Below are 17020 nucleotides of genomic sequence, written 5' to 3' on the forward strand. Positions count from 1 at the left end.
TGCACACAGTACTGTGACCCGCGCCCTTGGTCTTACCTCAGTCTATCTGATGTCACTTTTGTCTGTTGGTTCATGTTTGACAGGCAGATTTTAAATCTGAGGAGAAAAGGTATTGCGGTCTGTAGCCTGTCACAAGGAAATCCTAGCTTCCAGGCAGCAGAGAATGTAAATAGCACTAATGACAGCACTGCGTACTTAGATAATACCTGGTATTTCTGATGCACACTGTGTCTGGTTCTCTAAAAGTATTCACAATCTTTAAATAATTAAATTGAATGCAGCTATTAACCTTGTTTGACACAAGGAAACCTGTCTCTCGAACTGTAAGAGGCCGCCTTGGTCATAGAAAGGCTGAGCAGAGACTGAGAGCAAGCCATCAGTGAAGATTTCATTCGCTGAACTGCAGTGCAGACAGCTAAACCCAGGCTGCAACCACAGCACCATCATTTAGGTGTAAGAGTAGGCGCAGTGGTTTAGGACAGGACAAGGCACCAGGGAAGGGACAGGAGAGCTCCTGCCACTTCCTCCACCCAGATGGACTAAGTGCTAACTTCAGGATTGCTCTCAAGACTGTGGGGAAATCCATTTCTTAGGAATGTTTATTATTTTGGGTTCTGGTATTACACTCTGGATACTCCCCACATCTCGGGTCAATGGTGGTTGTCTCTGAGCAGGGAAAGGCACCATTCCCAGGACCACTTCCAGCCATGCCCTGGCACGAAGCACGGATTGTGGCTGCTCTCCGTGGACAGCTGCTGCAACTTCATTATTGAATTACATTAACAGGCCGCCCTCTAGTGTCATATTTTATTACATGGGTTAAAACCCAAAATGGGCTGACTGGGTAAAAAAATTGTATTTTCTCTCAGTGAACACCACGAAGAGAGCCACTCACAGAAGCAGCCACAAAACCTTTCTATGGAGCATGCTGGGAAGCCTTTTGTCAGGTTACAATCTCTAAAATTTAGTCCTAAAGGAGATTTCTACTGAGGTTCAGTAAACTGATCCCAGGACATCCAAGGAAAATATCACTCAGATCTGTGAGTGTCTGCACTGAGGTGCTGAATTTGCCTGCCCTGTAACATCAATAGTAACTTTTCTGTGAGTTATACCAACACTGTAGTACATACATGTGTCTATACCTCTAATGTGAAGTGTTTCATCCTCTTATACATATATCAGTGTCTTTCAGGGAAACACCACGCAATGTCCTTCATGGTGACACTCACTGTGCACAGGGATTGTTTTGCTCAGTCTAAAAATGAAAAGGTAATAGACATAAGGTAACAGGAAGTGATTTTTCAGCAGTTTGCAACATTTGAGAGCTAAATCCAGAAAATACTAGCACTGAACAACCAGATAAACATTTTTTTTTTTTTTTGCTCTGAAACCCTTACTGCTCTTAATGGTCAATGCTAAATAAACTCATCAGAGCTGCCCTTACTTGGGCCAGTTAGGAGAGAGGAAACAGGACAAAGCACATCTACCTCCAAGACCCTTGGCAGGCCAGGCCAAACTAACAGCTGGTGTAAATTAGCATGTGAAGGAAGTGCAAGTCCATCCATTTACACCAGCCAGAGACTATCCTTGTATATTAATGTTCCCTGACGCTGAAGCCACCTGCCTATCTTCCATTTTACTGAGCATATTTTGTCTCCCGTGGGAGATCTGCTTTGTCATGTGAAAAAGCATCCTTTCCTTCAAGTAAATAAAGGGAAGAACCTCAGCTCTAACTGTAGTGTTTTGGGACCCCGCTGCAGACAGGAAGTGCCCCTCAGGGCAGCCTCTGAGGGGTGACACTAAGGGTGTCCCTGGAAGAGTTGGGCTGTGGGAAACGTGCTCTTGGTTCTCCCTGTGAGGGGTGGCATCTGCCTCTTCCCTCCTCCTCCAAAAACTCTCTGGAATGATGGAAGTAGCCAGAAAGCCAGAGGAAAGAGCAAGAGGCACCTGACCTGTGGTGGGACAGGGAAAGCTTGGCTCTGCTAAAATTGGATCCACACACTGCGGCTGATGGAAACTGTGGGCAAAGCAAGGGGGTAAGCTGCCCAAAGTCACATTTTGCTCTGAGGCTTTAATCTGAATTATTTTCCCTGATTTTGCTGTGTTTGGAAGCAAAAGCAGACCTCTTGTCCTGGCTTAGCCGTGCCCCCTGTGGCTGCCACAGACTCAAAGTCAAGGCCACCAACACCCTCACGTCCCCGCCTCAGGCCGTCCGCGCGCTTCCCGCCTCCCCACGGCCGGGCCTCCCGCTTCACCTGCCGGCAGGAGGCGCTGCACCGCTGAAGGCGGAGGTGAGGGGGGTTGCGGAGAGACGCGGGAGGGGCGGGGTGGCGGCTTCGCGCCTCCAGGGGGCGCCTTGGGTAGCGGCGCGCGGGGGGGCTGGGTGGGCACGTGCGCGCCGGGAGGGTGCGGGCACACGCAGGGGGATTCGCGGCCAGAGCTTGCAGGGCCGTGTGCGCACGGTGCTTGTATCCATAGACGTGCTGATAACACAGCAAATGCACGCACACACGTGTGTGGGCACGTGCAGACACCCATCCGTAGGTGTCTGTACATGTGCATGCATGCACAGGCCCGGTACCTGCGCACACACGGGTCTGACGCAGACATACACACGTGCCTGCACACAGCAGACCCAGACAGGGAGGTGCGGCACCCTCCGGGCTCTGAGTTTGCTGCGGAGAGGTGGGGTGGTAGGTGAGGCCGGTTTCCAAATCATTCCAGGTGCTCCTGAGTCCCTGCGGCACGGCATGGAGCACGGGATGGGAGAGAGCAGGGGAGAGCTGCTGGTGGAGGAGCCCTTGGATGCGCTGGTCGGCAAAACTCAGCTGCAGAGTTGTTCTGTCCTCTCAGCTAAATTCCCTGCTCCATGTTTTGCAACCCTGCAGTAATGCAACTGGAATTATTTATTGTTGTTTCTCCTTATTAATTTAATTAAGTCTTGGTGGTGTAGCATTTTTCCCCCTGTATTAAAGGAAATGAAGTCAACATCATTAAAAGGGGTGGAATAGGCGTATGCCAAAGTATTTGTAAGCGCACGTTAAAAATATTCTAATATGAATTCCAGCTGTCTCACAGGCTGCTGGTAACTTTTGAGAAGAAACCCGGCATCTCTGCAACCCCTCTGCCATTGTCCGTGGGCTGAATGTAGATTTGTCACAGCAAGGGGAAGTAACCTTCACGATTACCTACCATCACGCTTTTTAAATCAAGTTAGCTGGTAATTTATAAAGGCCTTTAGCATCACCTTTGGAGACAGTCTTGTGATATTTGTAATTAAAGGCAAATTGCAGCAACCTCAAAGCAGCAAAAATCCCAGTGAGCCCAGAAAAATGCTGCAGTGGGACGTGTGGCATGGCTGGGGGGGTCCTGCCCAGGGTTGGAGGTTGATTGGTACCTGGGTGCCAGGGTACCCACTTGCTGGGGTGCCTGTTTCCTGGGAGGATGTAGTTTGGGGTATCTGGGTGCAGCCATAGTTGTGTGCTGGACTACTTCTGTGCATAGCTAGTGGTGTATAGGGGTGTCTGAGCACTAGGTACCTGTGGCCTGGGGTAAACTGGGTGCTACGATCCTGAAGTCCTGGACTACATTGTGGCATACTTAGATAAGAGCCATACCTGTGTAACAGGGTATCTGTGTGCTGGAGTACGTGTGTAACAGGGTATACCTGTGTGCTGGGCTACCTGTGTAACAGGGTACCTGTGTACTGGAGTACCTGTGTAACAGCGTATCTGTGTGCTGGGGTACCTACGTGCTGGGCTACCTGTGTAACAGTGTACCTATGTGCTGGGCTACCTGTGTAACAGGGTACCTGTGTGCTGGAGTAACTGTGTAACAGGGTATCTGTGTGCTGGGGTACCTACGTGCTGGGCTACCTGTGTAACAGGGTACCTGTGTAACAGATTATCTGTGTGCTGGGGTACTTGTGTAACATGGTACCTGTGTAACAGGTTATCTGTGTGCTTGGGTACCTCTGTGCTGGGCTACCTGTGTAACAGGTTTTCTGTGTGCTGGGGTACTTGTGTAACAGGGTACATGTGTAACAGATTATCTGTGTGCTGGGGTGCCTGTGTAACAGGGTACCTGTGTGCTGGAGTACCTGTGTAACAGCGTATCTGTGTGCTGGGGTACCTACGTGCTGGGCTACCTGTGTAACAGTGTACCTATGTGCTGGGCTACCTGTGTAACAGGGTACCTGTGTGCTGGAGTAACTGTGTAACAGGGTATCTGTGTGCTGGGGTACCTATGTGCTGGGCTAAATGTGTAACAGGGTACCTGTGTGCTGGAGTACCTGTGTAACAGGGTATCTGTGTGCTGGGGTACCTACGTGCTGGGCTACCTGTGTAACAGGGTACCTGTGTAACAGATTATCTGTGTGCTGGGGTACTTGTGTAACATGGTACCTGTGTAACAGGTTATCTGTGTGCTTGGGTACCTCTGTGCTGGGCTACCTGTGTAACAGGTTTTCTGTGTGCTGGGGTACTTGTGTAACAGGGTACATGTGTAACAGATTATCTGTGTGCTGGGGTGCCTGTGTAACAGGGTACCTGTGTGCTGGAGTACTGTGTAAGAGCGTACCTGTGTGCACGGCTACCTGTGTAAAAGGGTATGTGTGTGCTGAGTCATCTATGTGCTGGGGTACCTGTGTAACAGGGTATCTGTGTGCTGGGGTACCTGTGTAACAGGGTACCTATGTGCTGGGCTACCTGTGTAACAGGGTACCTGTGTGCTGGAGTACCTGTGTAAGAGCGTACCTGTGTGCATGTCTACCTGTGTAACAGTGTACCTGTGTGCTGGGTTACCTGTGTAACAGGGTATCTATGTGCAGGAGTACCTGTGTAACAGGGTATCCATGTGCTCGGGTACCTGTGTAACAGGGTGCCTGTGTGCTGGAGTACCTATGTAACAGGATAACTGTGTGCTGGGGTACCTGTGTAACACGGTAGCTATGTGCTGGGGTACCTGTGTAACAGTGTACCTGTGTGCTGGGTTACCTGTGTAACAAGGTATCTGTGTGCTGGAGTACCTGTGTAACAGGGTACTTGTGTGCTGGAGTACCTGTGTAACAGGATATCTGTGTGCTGGGGTACCTGTGTAACAGGGTATCTGTGTGCTGGGGTACCTATGTAACAGGATATCTATGTGCTTGGGTACCTGTGTAACAGGGTACCTGTGTGCTGGAGTACCTATGTAACAGGATATCTATGTGCTGGGGTACCTATGTAACAGGATATCTATGTGCTTGGGTACCTGTGTAACAGGGTACCTGTGTGCTGGAGTACCTATGTAACAGGATATCTATGTGCTGGGGTACCTATGTAACAGGGTACCTCTGTGCTGGAGTACCTATGTAACAGGATATCTATGTGCTGGGGTACCTATGTAACAGGGTACCTCTGTGCTGGGGTACCTTTGTGACAGGGTATCTTTGTGCTGGGGTACCTGTGTAACAGGGTATCTGTGTGCTGCGGTACCTGTGTAACAGGGTACCTGTGTGCATGAGTATCTGTGTAACAGGATACCTGTGTGCTGGGGTACCTGTGTAACAGGGTACCTGTGTTCTGGAGTACCTGTGTAACAGGATATCTGTGTGCTGGGGTACTTGTGTAACAGGGTATCTCTGTGCTGGAGTACCTGTGTAACAGGGTATCTATGTGCTGGGCTACCTGTGTAACAGGGTACCTGTGTGCTGGAGTAACTGTGTAACAGGGTGCCTGTGTGCTGGGGTACCTGTGTAACAGGGTACCTGTGTGCATGAGTACCTGTGTAACAGGATATCTGTGTGCTGGAGTACCTGTGTAACAGGGTATGTATGTGCTGGGCTACCTGTGTAAGAGGGTACCTGTGTGCTGGAGTACCTGTGTAACAGGATATCTGTGTGCTGGGGTACCTGTTTAACAGGGTATCTATGTGCTGGAGTACCTGTGTAACATGGTATCTATGTGCTGGGGTACCTGTGTAACAGGGTACCTGTCTTCTGGAGTACCTGTGTAACAGTGTACCTGTGTGCTGGAGTACCTGTGTAACAGAGTATCTGTGTGCTGGGGTACCTGTGTAACAGGGTACCTGTGTGCTGGGGTACCTGTGTAACAGGGTACCTGTCTTCTAGAGTACCTGTGTAACAGTGTACCTGTGTGCTGGGGTACCTGTGTAACAGGGTATCTGTGTGCTGGGATTCCTGTGTAACAGGGTACCTGTCTTCTGGAGTACCTGTGTAACAGTGTACCTGTTTACTGGAGTACCTGTGTAACAGAGTATCTGTGTGCTGGGGTAACTGTGTAACAGGATATCTGTGTGCTGGGATACCTGGGTAACAGGGTGTCTGTGTGCTGGGATACCTGTGTAACAGGGTACCTGTCTTCTAGAGTATCTGTGTAACAGTGTACCTGTGTGCTGGGGTATGTGGTAATGGAGTACTTGTGTGCTGGGGTAACAGTGTAGTAGAATACTGTGTGAAGTTATAGCAGTATACTGGGGAATCTGTGTGCACTGGAATCCATGTTCAGGTAAAGTGCTATCCTGAGATACCTGTGTTCTGGAGTGTCTGAGTGCTGGGGTGGCTGCGTACCAACAATACCTGTGTTCTGGGATATGCAACTACTGATGTAACTGTGTGTTGGGGTATCTGTGTGCCAGGATACCTTAGTATGGGGATGCATTTTTAGAGAGCTACCTGTGACCCAGGTTTACCTGTGTGCTAGGATACCTAAGTACTAGGGTGCATTTTTCCAGGGGTCCCTGTGTGTTGGGGCACCTGCACCACTACTACTCCAGCTTCTACTGAAAACTTCCAAGCTGCCAAGGGATGAGATGAAGAATGAGGGCCCTGGCAGCAACTACAAAGGGAGACATGGTGTCTTGCTGCTGCCTCCTTCACATTCCCATAGCCAGAGGGCACTGGGTGCACCAGTGCTGACCCATGTAGGAGCAGGCTCCTTCCCCCATAGTCCTTTCCCTTTGGCATCCCATCCTGGTGTTTCAAAAGTCTTTGGGAATAGCAGCACTGCTGCAAAGAGGGTAAAGGAGCTTCACTGGAGTCTCCATCAGATGGGGGAGGTAGTTGGCTGTGGGCACTCTCCACTTCTCCTCAGGTGTCCAGTGTCATCCTCTACTCTATATGTTTCTTCTTCACTTACCAACTTTCCAAACTGTGAGCAAGAGGCAGGATTCTCCATGGAGATTCAGTGTTATTGCTGTGTTGCACAGGCAGGAGGCCTGCCCAGTGGGTTCCCTTCACCAAGCAGGGCATAAGTCACTTGCACCAAGATTTGGAGCTCAGCAACACTGAAAACCTGGAGATAGTTCTTGAATTTACAAAGTGGAGGTGGGAAGGGGGGTGAGGAAATAATTAAAATCAATTTGTTGCTGAGGTGCAACTGGGCAGTGGGAGCATCCCTGGGACACCAGAGTCTTGCAGTAACTGCACCCACCTGGTACACATCACCTCTGCTGTGGATCTGGGAGGGCTGGAGGCTGCTGCCCCAGGGTCTGTGTCCCACCAGTGCTGGAGAAAGAGCTCTGGACCTCGTAACCCCCCGTATATACACAGACATGCATACATATGTATGGATACGCACACACATATATATGTGGATACACCATATACATGCAGCTAAGAATCGCCACTGGTGCAGCTGCTGGCAAGCAGGACCGCGCTGGGCGGGAGGGCTCGGCGGGTCCCCCTGACCCCTCCTCCTGCGCCGGGGAGGCACCGCGGGAAGCGGCGGGGGCGGGCGCGGAGAAGAGAGGGGCGCGGCGGCTGCCAGGTGCCCCCTCTTCCTCCGTCCTTCCATCTTCCAACCTCTATTCCTCCCTCCGCCCCGCCCCCGCTACTTTGGTCAAGATTGTTTTGCGGTGGGGGTCGGGGGCACCTCTTCTTCCGTGGATTTCTTCCCCTTCTCTTTTATTTTTGCATTTATGTATTTTATATATTTTGTTTTGGTGAGGGGGAACGGGGAGGTGGGGAGAGGGTGTGAGGCTCCGAGCTGGTCAAAAACTTTGCATGTGCGTGATTTAAAATGACATAATTGCGAGCCGGGCCTGAAGCAGCGATAAATCAGCCGGTCGCCGGCGCTGTGCTGCCGGGACTCGCCCCAGCACCGGACGGAAACTGCAGGGAAAAAAAGAAAAGAAAAAAACCCAAACCCTCCCTCCCCCAACATCTAAAAAAGAAAAGCAAAAGGAGAAAAAAAAACAAGGGGGGGGGAGGGGAGAGAAAAAGCCCGGAGCGAGCTGCGGGGCTTGCGCGGGCGCGGAGCACTAGCAGCAGCAGCGGTGCCGACTTGCGTAGACTGCACTTCTCCTGGGGGTTATTTTTCCTATCACTTTTTTCTTCCTTTTTTTTTTCCTTCCTTTTTTCTTTCCTTTTCCTGTACCTTAGATGAAAATGGCTCCCAGTGACTTCGTGAACGGTTTAGAAGGCAGAGATGGCAGGTTGCGTATTTTATTTATCTCCCACTTTCCGGAAAAAAAAAATCATTCTAAAACCCAATAGCCAAAACAAAATCAAACAGCAAACTTTAAAGGCTTTTGCTTTCTATTATTTTTCCCCCATTATTTTTCCCCCCTTATTTTCTATTCCCCCCCCCCCCCCCCCAGCCCGGTCTCGCGATGCGATGCCGGAAAGGGGGGGACACGGAGCTGCGACGCCCATCACTGCCTCCCACGCCGGGCAGCCCCTGCTTGGAGAGCGGGCAATAAAACGGGGGCAGAAATGGGGCAAAACCGGAGCAGAAACCTCCGGGCTGCCAACTCCCTCCCTCGGCGAGTAAAAAATGGTGCCGTGGAGCAGGCAAATGCTGCGGCGGACACTGCGCACCCGCGTAGGGATTTATTCACCTTTTTTTGCCTTGATTTTTATTGTCATGCCACAGATCTGCAACTGTACGTGAAAATAAAAGCGAGAGCTCACGGATACTGCTTTCCTTACCAGCGAGGACTGAGTAGTTAATCCAATAAGTATATGTATTGTTTGGGGCTCTGTGTGTGTGTGTGTGTGTGTGTGTTGCGGCGGGGGAGTGGTGGTGGTGGTGGTGGTGGTGGTGGTGGTGGTGTCAGTTAATCATATATTGCAATGTATGGATAATATAAATGCATATTAAAGTGAGGGGGGAAAGCGGCTCGGCTCAGGGGCTCCTTCTGGGGAGAGGACAAAAGAAGAAAGTGGAAACTATCTTTTAAGATATTTTCCATTCATAAAATGGCAGAGGACTTCTACACGAGTCTATTTCTGCGTCTGAACAGCTAATACGTTATTGCCAGCTTCAAAAGATAATTGTAGTGTCGGTGGAGACCTAATAATACAGTAGCACATGTAATTTTAAACAACACCTCACTGTTTATTGGGATGTAACTTTCCCAAAGTTTATTTGTGGCATTAAGAGATTTATTTATTTATTTATTTATTAAGTGCAGAACAAATTGCAAATGAGCAGCTGCAGGGCAATGCACATTCTGTACAGCTACGAGAGTTTCTATATTTAGTAACAATCTGAATCTGAAGAGGATTTTAAAAAAAAATATCTGTAAAGAAATATATTTTTGGTTTTTTTTTTTTTTTCCTTCTGGAGGACATGGGGGAAGCTGGGGGATCTCCAGAACTGGCTTTTCAGTTTTCTGAGGGAGGAATAATATAGTCTCTGTGCCTCTCCCTGCCAGCACTGCGACCGTACATACACTTGCTCCATAGGCTCAGCAATAACCTTTTCATCCAAGAATTTAAGGAAGAGGTCGGGCATACATACGTGGGGTGATGGTGTGATTTATGTATTTTTCCAGCAATCCAAATAACAACATAGCTGAGTGTATCTTTTTGTAAGGGCTACCTGTGCATCATGCCTGGCTGTTCCAGCAGTTACCCTATGGAAATCATCCCAGCAGCCCAGTATAGAAGTTAACACCACAGTCGGGTGAGCAGAGGATGGTCTCACCTTCTCTGTGCTGCTAAGAGAGGAGAGCAGCGATTGTGACAGGCAGCCCACATGGATTACACTTCTGGGCTGTTGGAGGTTTTTTTTTATTTTAAAGAAAAGCTTCTCTTCTGGAAAACAAAACAAAACAAAACAAAAACACACAAAAAAAACCCACAAACAAAAAAACACCAAAAACCAACCAAAAAACAAAGCAGCCAGTCCAGAGAGATCCAGCATGAGAACAGGATGCCCATCCCAGGGATCTATATTGCAAGGGTTTATAGTGCGGCAGGTCAGTGAATTACAGTAATAGAGGCTTTAAAAAAAAAAAATAAAAATTTCAGGTGCTGAGACCAACACATTTCTTTCGCTGTTCTGAAGGAGCCGTAGGCACTGGGAAAAGCAGAGCAAGCAAAATGTACCAGGTACACTCCGCTCTGTGATTTTTTACAATGTGTTTTCCTCAGAAGTGTTGGTTCTCGTGCAGAATTGAGTTCTTACAACCAACCTTTGCATGTGAGATAAGCACAACTTTTATGGCTCGACCCTTGCATGTTAGGAAGTTATCTAGAAAACTAGAAAATTTAGAGAGTGTGAAGTTGGTAATCACCATGAAAGAGTATTACTTTTTATTCCCTGAAAGTTCACTTAGGTCAAAGTTTAGGGGATAAAAGAGGAGTTTCTAAAGTAGCTTTATTAAACAGTGCCTGTCCTTCCTGTGAAGAGTATAGACTTCACCACATTTTAATGAATTTAGGACTGAAAAGGGTAATTTTTATACCAGAAAAGAGAGAAGACAGAATTAGCAAAACTTGTGATGGAAAACTTGACTGCTCCATATCCGTGAGGAAAGTGATCAGATCTCATGTGTCCCCTGGGTCAGCGGGGATTTAACTTTGGAGAAAATAGCTGCAAAAGAGGTTTGAAGATGAATTATGCAGGACACATGCACAATGCCAGAAAGGCAGCAACAAACTTGCACCTGCTCCCGCACCCTCCTCACCTGACTAACCCAGGTACAAAGTTGCCTGAGTTTTTGTCTGAAAAGGCCACTCAGATTGTTGTATTTTTTACTTCCCAGAACTTTAGCAGAGGTCAGAAATCTGAGCAATAACTTGGTAGTTGGATGGCTGTCAGGATTTTTTGTTAGCTGTTTACATGGGGAAATAATGTCCATCTCATCTTGAAAGTTACAGACCACAGTGGAAAACGGGAGGCACTGCCTGTTAATTGGGGCTTAAACACCACTGCTGCTTCTACCAGTGTAGGTAATGTTGGAATGTTGGCATTTTTGCATTATATTCCCCTTTTCTCTTAGATAGCACTTTTCTTTGTAAGATCCCTCAATTTGTGTTACCTGAATCTCACAAAGTTCGATTAGAAATTCTTACTTTATTTTTCACACCATTTTTTACATTTCAGCTCTTACATTATGACCAAACTCTGAGTATAAAATACTCTCATACCAAAACCAATGACACAAGACACACTTTCCTTTTGAGAAATATATTGTGTTGATGCATAGATATACAATATACTCAAATAAATAGTGTGTGTAGGTATATAAACATTATTGGCCACACTGTGTTTATACCACTCTTGCGCAAACTTTATTCAAGCAAAACTTTCATCGAGGCATGCAAGATTAGGTCCAAAGTGTTTCTGCCAAACTGCCTGATAAAACATGGGATTTAGGACAAGGGTAGTATCAGTACCGTATGCTGCAATCACTCAGTATCACTGCAGAATTATTTTATGCCATTGTGAGAGGTGTCCAGCAGCTTCCAGTAGCGAGAACGCCATGGGACTGCATACAAATGAAATACATCTCAGAGCAACTCTGTGTACTCGTGTTCTTTCCTGCTTGTGAAAAGGGGGTTTATCCAGCTGGATGGAGGGATCAGCATGGTGGGTAGGGGCTTTTAGGTACATGCTAGCACATGGCATAGTCCAGCACTGCCATAGGGTTGGGCCAGCAGGCAATGTTCTTACCGGTCAGTAAATCGTAGCAAGCTTATTAAACTGTGTTCACTTTCACAGGGAACTTTCACTTTGCAGTATTTGGGTTTTCAGACAAATTCTCCTTGCAAAGCAGTATTTATGTTAAAACAGTATTACCATTTACTTTGCTCCACATCAGAAGACGTACAGCAAAACAAGAGGGGAAATGCTGCATATCCCTTCTCTCTCCGTTCTGCTCTCCTCCTTTCTGTACTCTGCACACTTTTGCTGGGAAGTTATTTCCTCTGTGGTGCATGTTGCAATAGACTCAAGACCCTCTGAAAATGCATTACAAGTCCACAGGCATTTCTGTGGTATGTTTGGCTCCAAAGCCAGGACCCCACATACGGCCATGTCAGGCAGCAATGAGATCAGTAACTCACAATTGAAGTAGGAGATTTTGCAGGGAAATGGAGAGAACGGACCAATTTTTAGTGCAGTTATTCTGATGTGCCATTAGCACAACTGCTTTAATTCCCATCTCCATGTATACATGGCTTTGGCAATGCACTTATCCCAAATTCTGGCACAGCTGCCTCCATCTCTCAGAATGGGACTGCAGAACCTTTCCATCTTCTTCGCTCTCCTGATGGAGTCATGGTGATGGGCTGAAAATGCTGCATGCAGAAATGTCATTCACATGAAATCCACGGTGTAAGGTGACTTTCCATCAAACATATTAGCCTGCTTATTTAAGCTGCTCCCTGAACTTTGGAGCCTGGAGATTGAAGTTTCTGCCCGCTTGCCCTCCTGTTTAACGATAACACAGCAGCATTTGTAGTGTTTATTTATATTGCATCAGGGTTTGGAACCTTCAGACTGGGGAGGAAAACCCTTCTATGCTCAGTCCTTTTTGTACATGTGGAACAATAAAGCAATCTCTTCCCTGGAGAGAGTCTTCAGGCCTCTCTCATTTTCAGTAGCTTCAGAATACAAACATCATGAAGAATGGCTAGACCAGGCTAGGCATGGCACTAACCTATGGTTCCTCCACATTTCTGCTAGGATTTGAAGCTAATTCCATAGTGGGGCATGGAGTAATGCAGATACATCACCTGGGCATTGATTTCCATCAATCATAATGGCATTTAAGTCTTGGAATAGTTTTGGAGATACAAGTCATAGCAGCTCAAAGGCCTTGATGGAAAGTGGATCAGGATTAAGCCTTCGGTGATTTGGGGGAATCTTCTGGCTCTCAGTGGGACAAAGCTGCCCTGACGACAGGCAAGCAGCCAGGGTGGTGGCTCTCCCAAAGCCACTGCCATCACCCAGGGCCCTGAAGAACCCCATTGTCAGGATGAGGCCTTTAATGATCCCTGCTGTATGTTAACAGGCCATACCGCATATAGACTGGCTATTGTCAGCACTGATCCTTGTCCAACTGACGGGCTATTCAAAGCGCTTCTCAAACTTCTCTAAAATCCCAGCTTGTTCTACCCCAATGACAGCCATCCCTCCCATTCAGAGTTTTCTTTGTATGCTTGATAACATGGTGGAAATCCCTTATTATGCTTCTTTTAATAATGCTTTCACGTGGCAAGGGGACATGATGTTTTAATTTATGCAGTACGCATCATCCTTCCATAATTTGCTAAGAGGAACCCTCACAACCTTAACCCCGTGCTGAAATAATGCAAGTTTATGCAAAGCCAGTGGTTTCCAACCTGTGGTCTCCAGACTGCTGGGAATCAGCAGGCTCCTTCCAAGGGGTCACCAGGAGGTAACCAAGGAAGCAGAGCTGCTGTGGAGAGGGTAAAATGTGCAGTGTGTGGAGCTGGGCTGTCACCAGCACAGGTCTGGGGCTCCTGAACTTGGAACTGAAAATCACTATCAGAGATTTTTTTTCCCCTTTATTTCTTTTTTTCCTCTCTGCTCAATACATCAAGTTGATTGAAAGCAGTAAATTTGGAAAGATAATGATGCCACTTGTTATGAGTTGTGTGAGTTAAAGTCTCACTCTGTCATAAAAAAAATAGTAATTAACCTTCAGACCCACTTGCTCACTCCCCCCTCCCAAAATTAGTTTTGCGGTATTATCACGCATCTCGAGGCTTCCAGTATTAGGAATATAATGCTTCTGCTGTTAATGAAGCAGGTATCCATGATCAAGGGCAGCTGAGAGATACAGACAATTGTTTGCCCTTATTTCTCATGCCCTTTGAAGTTTTGGTTTGGTTTGGTTTTGGTTTTTTTAAGTGACTTCAGCAGATTGTACCCTCGGAGCTGTGAATAATAGGGTTATTCTACAAAAATGGCCAAGGCTAGTTAAGACATACAAAGCCAGGAAATCCTTTCAGGGATGAAATCAGGACTATTTTAGGGGTGCCGGTAAGTTGGAGACTTTGCAGCTCGGCTCTCGGCTGCTGCATTGCTGCCAGGCACGGCCGCACTGCTAGGAGGAAAGTTCCTCCCCGCAGAGGGCTTGCCCGGGGGAAGGCGGAGGGGCCCGTATCCCCGCTACCGCACCCGGGAGCGGGGTTCAAAACACAGGGGAGGGTGCAAAGCAGCGCTGGTGCCCGTGCAATGGGAGGGGGGTGTTGGTAGTGCCAGGTAACTTTGCAGCAAAGTGCAGCAGAGGAGCTTGGCTGGTGCAAGGCGTGAGGGTTCCCCGCGCCCGCGAGGGTTCCAGGCGGGGGGGAGGGAGGGGTGCACATGTTCGGGGGGTTTATCCGTGCAAGGGAGGGTTACCCTTTCAAGGAAGGGGGGTAACCCTTGCGGGGAGAGGACTACCCTTGGAAGGGAGGGGGTTATCCGTGAAGCAAGGGGGGCGGCTACCCATGCGAAAAAGGGGGTTATTGGTGCGGGGAGAGGAGGGTGGTGGTACCCGTGCAGGACGTAGTGGTTACCTGTGTAGGGCCTGTTACCCTTGCAAGGGGCGCTCGCTGCCCGCAGAACACCCCGTCGCCCTCCCGCAGAGCAGCCCTCCTGAGGACCCCAGCCGCTGGGAAGGGGTTTGACAGGGACTGGGGATGGAGCGGGAGAGAGCCGGAGGCCCGCAGCGGGGACCGCCCGTCCTGGGCCGGGCAGAGATAGTGGTGGGTAGGGGGTGTCCACGCTCCCACCTCCCTGGTGCGGCTCTCCTATGCAAATCGCGGCGATTGCGGAAAAAAACGGGGGCTGGGAAGAGGGTGTGGGGGAGTCAAGGCAAAGAGGAGAGGGAGGGGAGGAGGGCGTCTGCCGAATCACTCCCAACTTCTGCAAAGTCCCAGGCGCTGGGAGCAGGCCTGGGAGAGGCAGCGCCCGCCCCAGTCCGCACTGCGAACCCTCCCTCGGGCTGGGAGACACCGAAAGAAAACCCCAGGTACCTCCAAACCTAAGAAGAAACCCCAACAACCCACGTAACGGCAGGCGGCAATTGGCTGCGGCGTTTATTCTCTTCCGGGTTCCCAACGGTTGCAAGTTTATTTTAGCTATAAAAAAATAAATCGACCCCGTGCTCCCCTCCCCCCTCCCCAAAGAGCCACCAACCAGTGCCAATCGTCCGACCTCCGTAAAGTTTCTCACATACTCTTATACCTGCCGATGGGACATGGCGCCTCTTAAACCTCTCTTTCTGCTTTTTTTAGTTGAGTTCCACATTTTGGCATAATGCAGCGGCTATTGTCTAGGCGGGCGCTGCGCGGGGTCCGGGCACGGAAGAAGCGCGGATGCCCACCTTGGGGTGGCTTTTATTTCGCTCCCCCCCCTATTTATTTTTTTCTAATTTTTTTTTTTTTACTGGGATTTGAGAAAACCGCTGAGCTTGACAGATTCTGCACCCCCCACCCCTACTCCGTGCGTACGCGCCGTCTGGAGCGCCCGCGGTCGCGCACAAAGAAACGCGGGATCTGACGGACCGCGGAGGGGGCCAATCGGTGGGGCGGGGCTCTGTGACGTTGTCTGAGCGATATCCAATCAGCGGCGGGGGTGGGTGTTGCGACGTTTGAACTCCCCCGGGGGGGAGGGGCGCGCCTTTTTTTTTTTTTTTTTTTTTTTTTTTTTTTTTTTTTTTTTTTTTTCCCTTCTTCTCCTTTTCCGCCGAAGTTGGGGCCGCTGGCGGGGACGGAGCGGCGGAAACCTCCGGATTTACACACACTCCCACCCCCCCCCACCCCCCGAAAACAATAAAAGCGGGGAGAGAAGAAGAAGGAAAAAGCTTTTTTTATTTTAAAAAATATATAAAAATAATTTAAAAAATTATTTATTCTTTAAAGAAAAACGCTGAGTTGCGAAAATAAACCAACTTACATATCTTCCCCAAAACCCGTTCAGCGCTGAAGAATGCCACGGGTGGGAGGGAGAAGGAGCTTTTGCTTTCTCCCCCCTCCTTCATTTATTTTCAGGAGGGTGTCCGTGGCTGCGGAATGGCTGCACTTGTCCGTGGCCCCTGCCTAGAGAGGGCGCAACCAGCCGTCCCGCAGCCAAAAGTCTCCCGAAGGGCGGCAAAAGTTACTTAAAAGATAATGGTGCAAACCGCAAAATGCTGGGAACGGTGCAGAGCGCGGGGGGGCGAGGGAGTTGTGGGTTGCCCAGGGGCGGAGGGGAACGCGGAGCACCCCACCCCCACTATCTTTTAAACAAGCTGCATGGAGGGATTTTTTCCTTATATCCCCTGTGGATCGGATTTTTCCCTGTGTCGTCCCCACCCCCTAGGGACGCGAAGGTCGCGCATCCATGGGAAGCGCTATTCCCAAGGGGAGGGAAGGTGGGGGACGGGACGCGGACATGCACAACACACGGGGACACCCTGAATCCCCAGGAGCAGGCTGGAGAGCATCCAAACCCCAAACCCGAACCGGTGCCAAAACAATGCTCTCCTGAAGTGGCAGGAGGCGTGGGGGTATTTGTAATTTAATGATTTTTTCACTTTTAAGGAGTGTTTTTATTAGGGGGGGAAGCAGATGAATTTATGTGCTGTTTGTAATTTATTATATTACGTATTTTTATTTTAAGTGAAATAAGCACCCCTGACCATAAAGTGCATGATTTAAAATGACAAGTGCCTAAAGGCGATGGGGAAAGTTGTGAACGCAGCGCCCGTGTATCGCCCCCCCCACTTCATCCCCGTCCTTTCCTGGCCAAGGGCCGAGCGGATCCGCAACTACCGGGAAAAACAAGAAAAAAACCCC

The sequence above is a fragment of the Indicator indicator genome, chromosome 10 (genome assembly GCF_027791375.1).
Source record: "Indicator indicator isolate 239-I01 chromosome 10, UM_Iind_1.1, whole genome shotgun sequence".
NCBI classification, from domain to species: Eukaryota; Metazoa; Chordata; class Aves; order Piciformes; family Indicatoridae; genus Indicator; species Indicator indicator.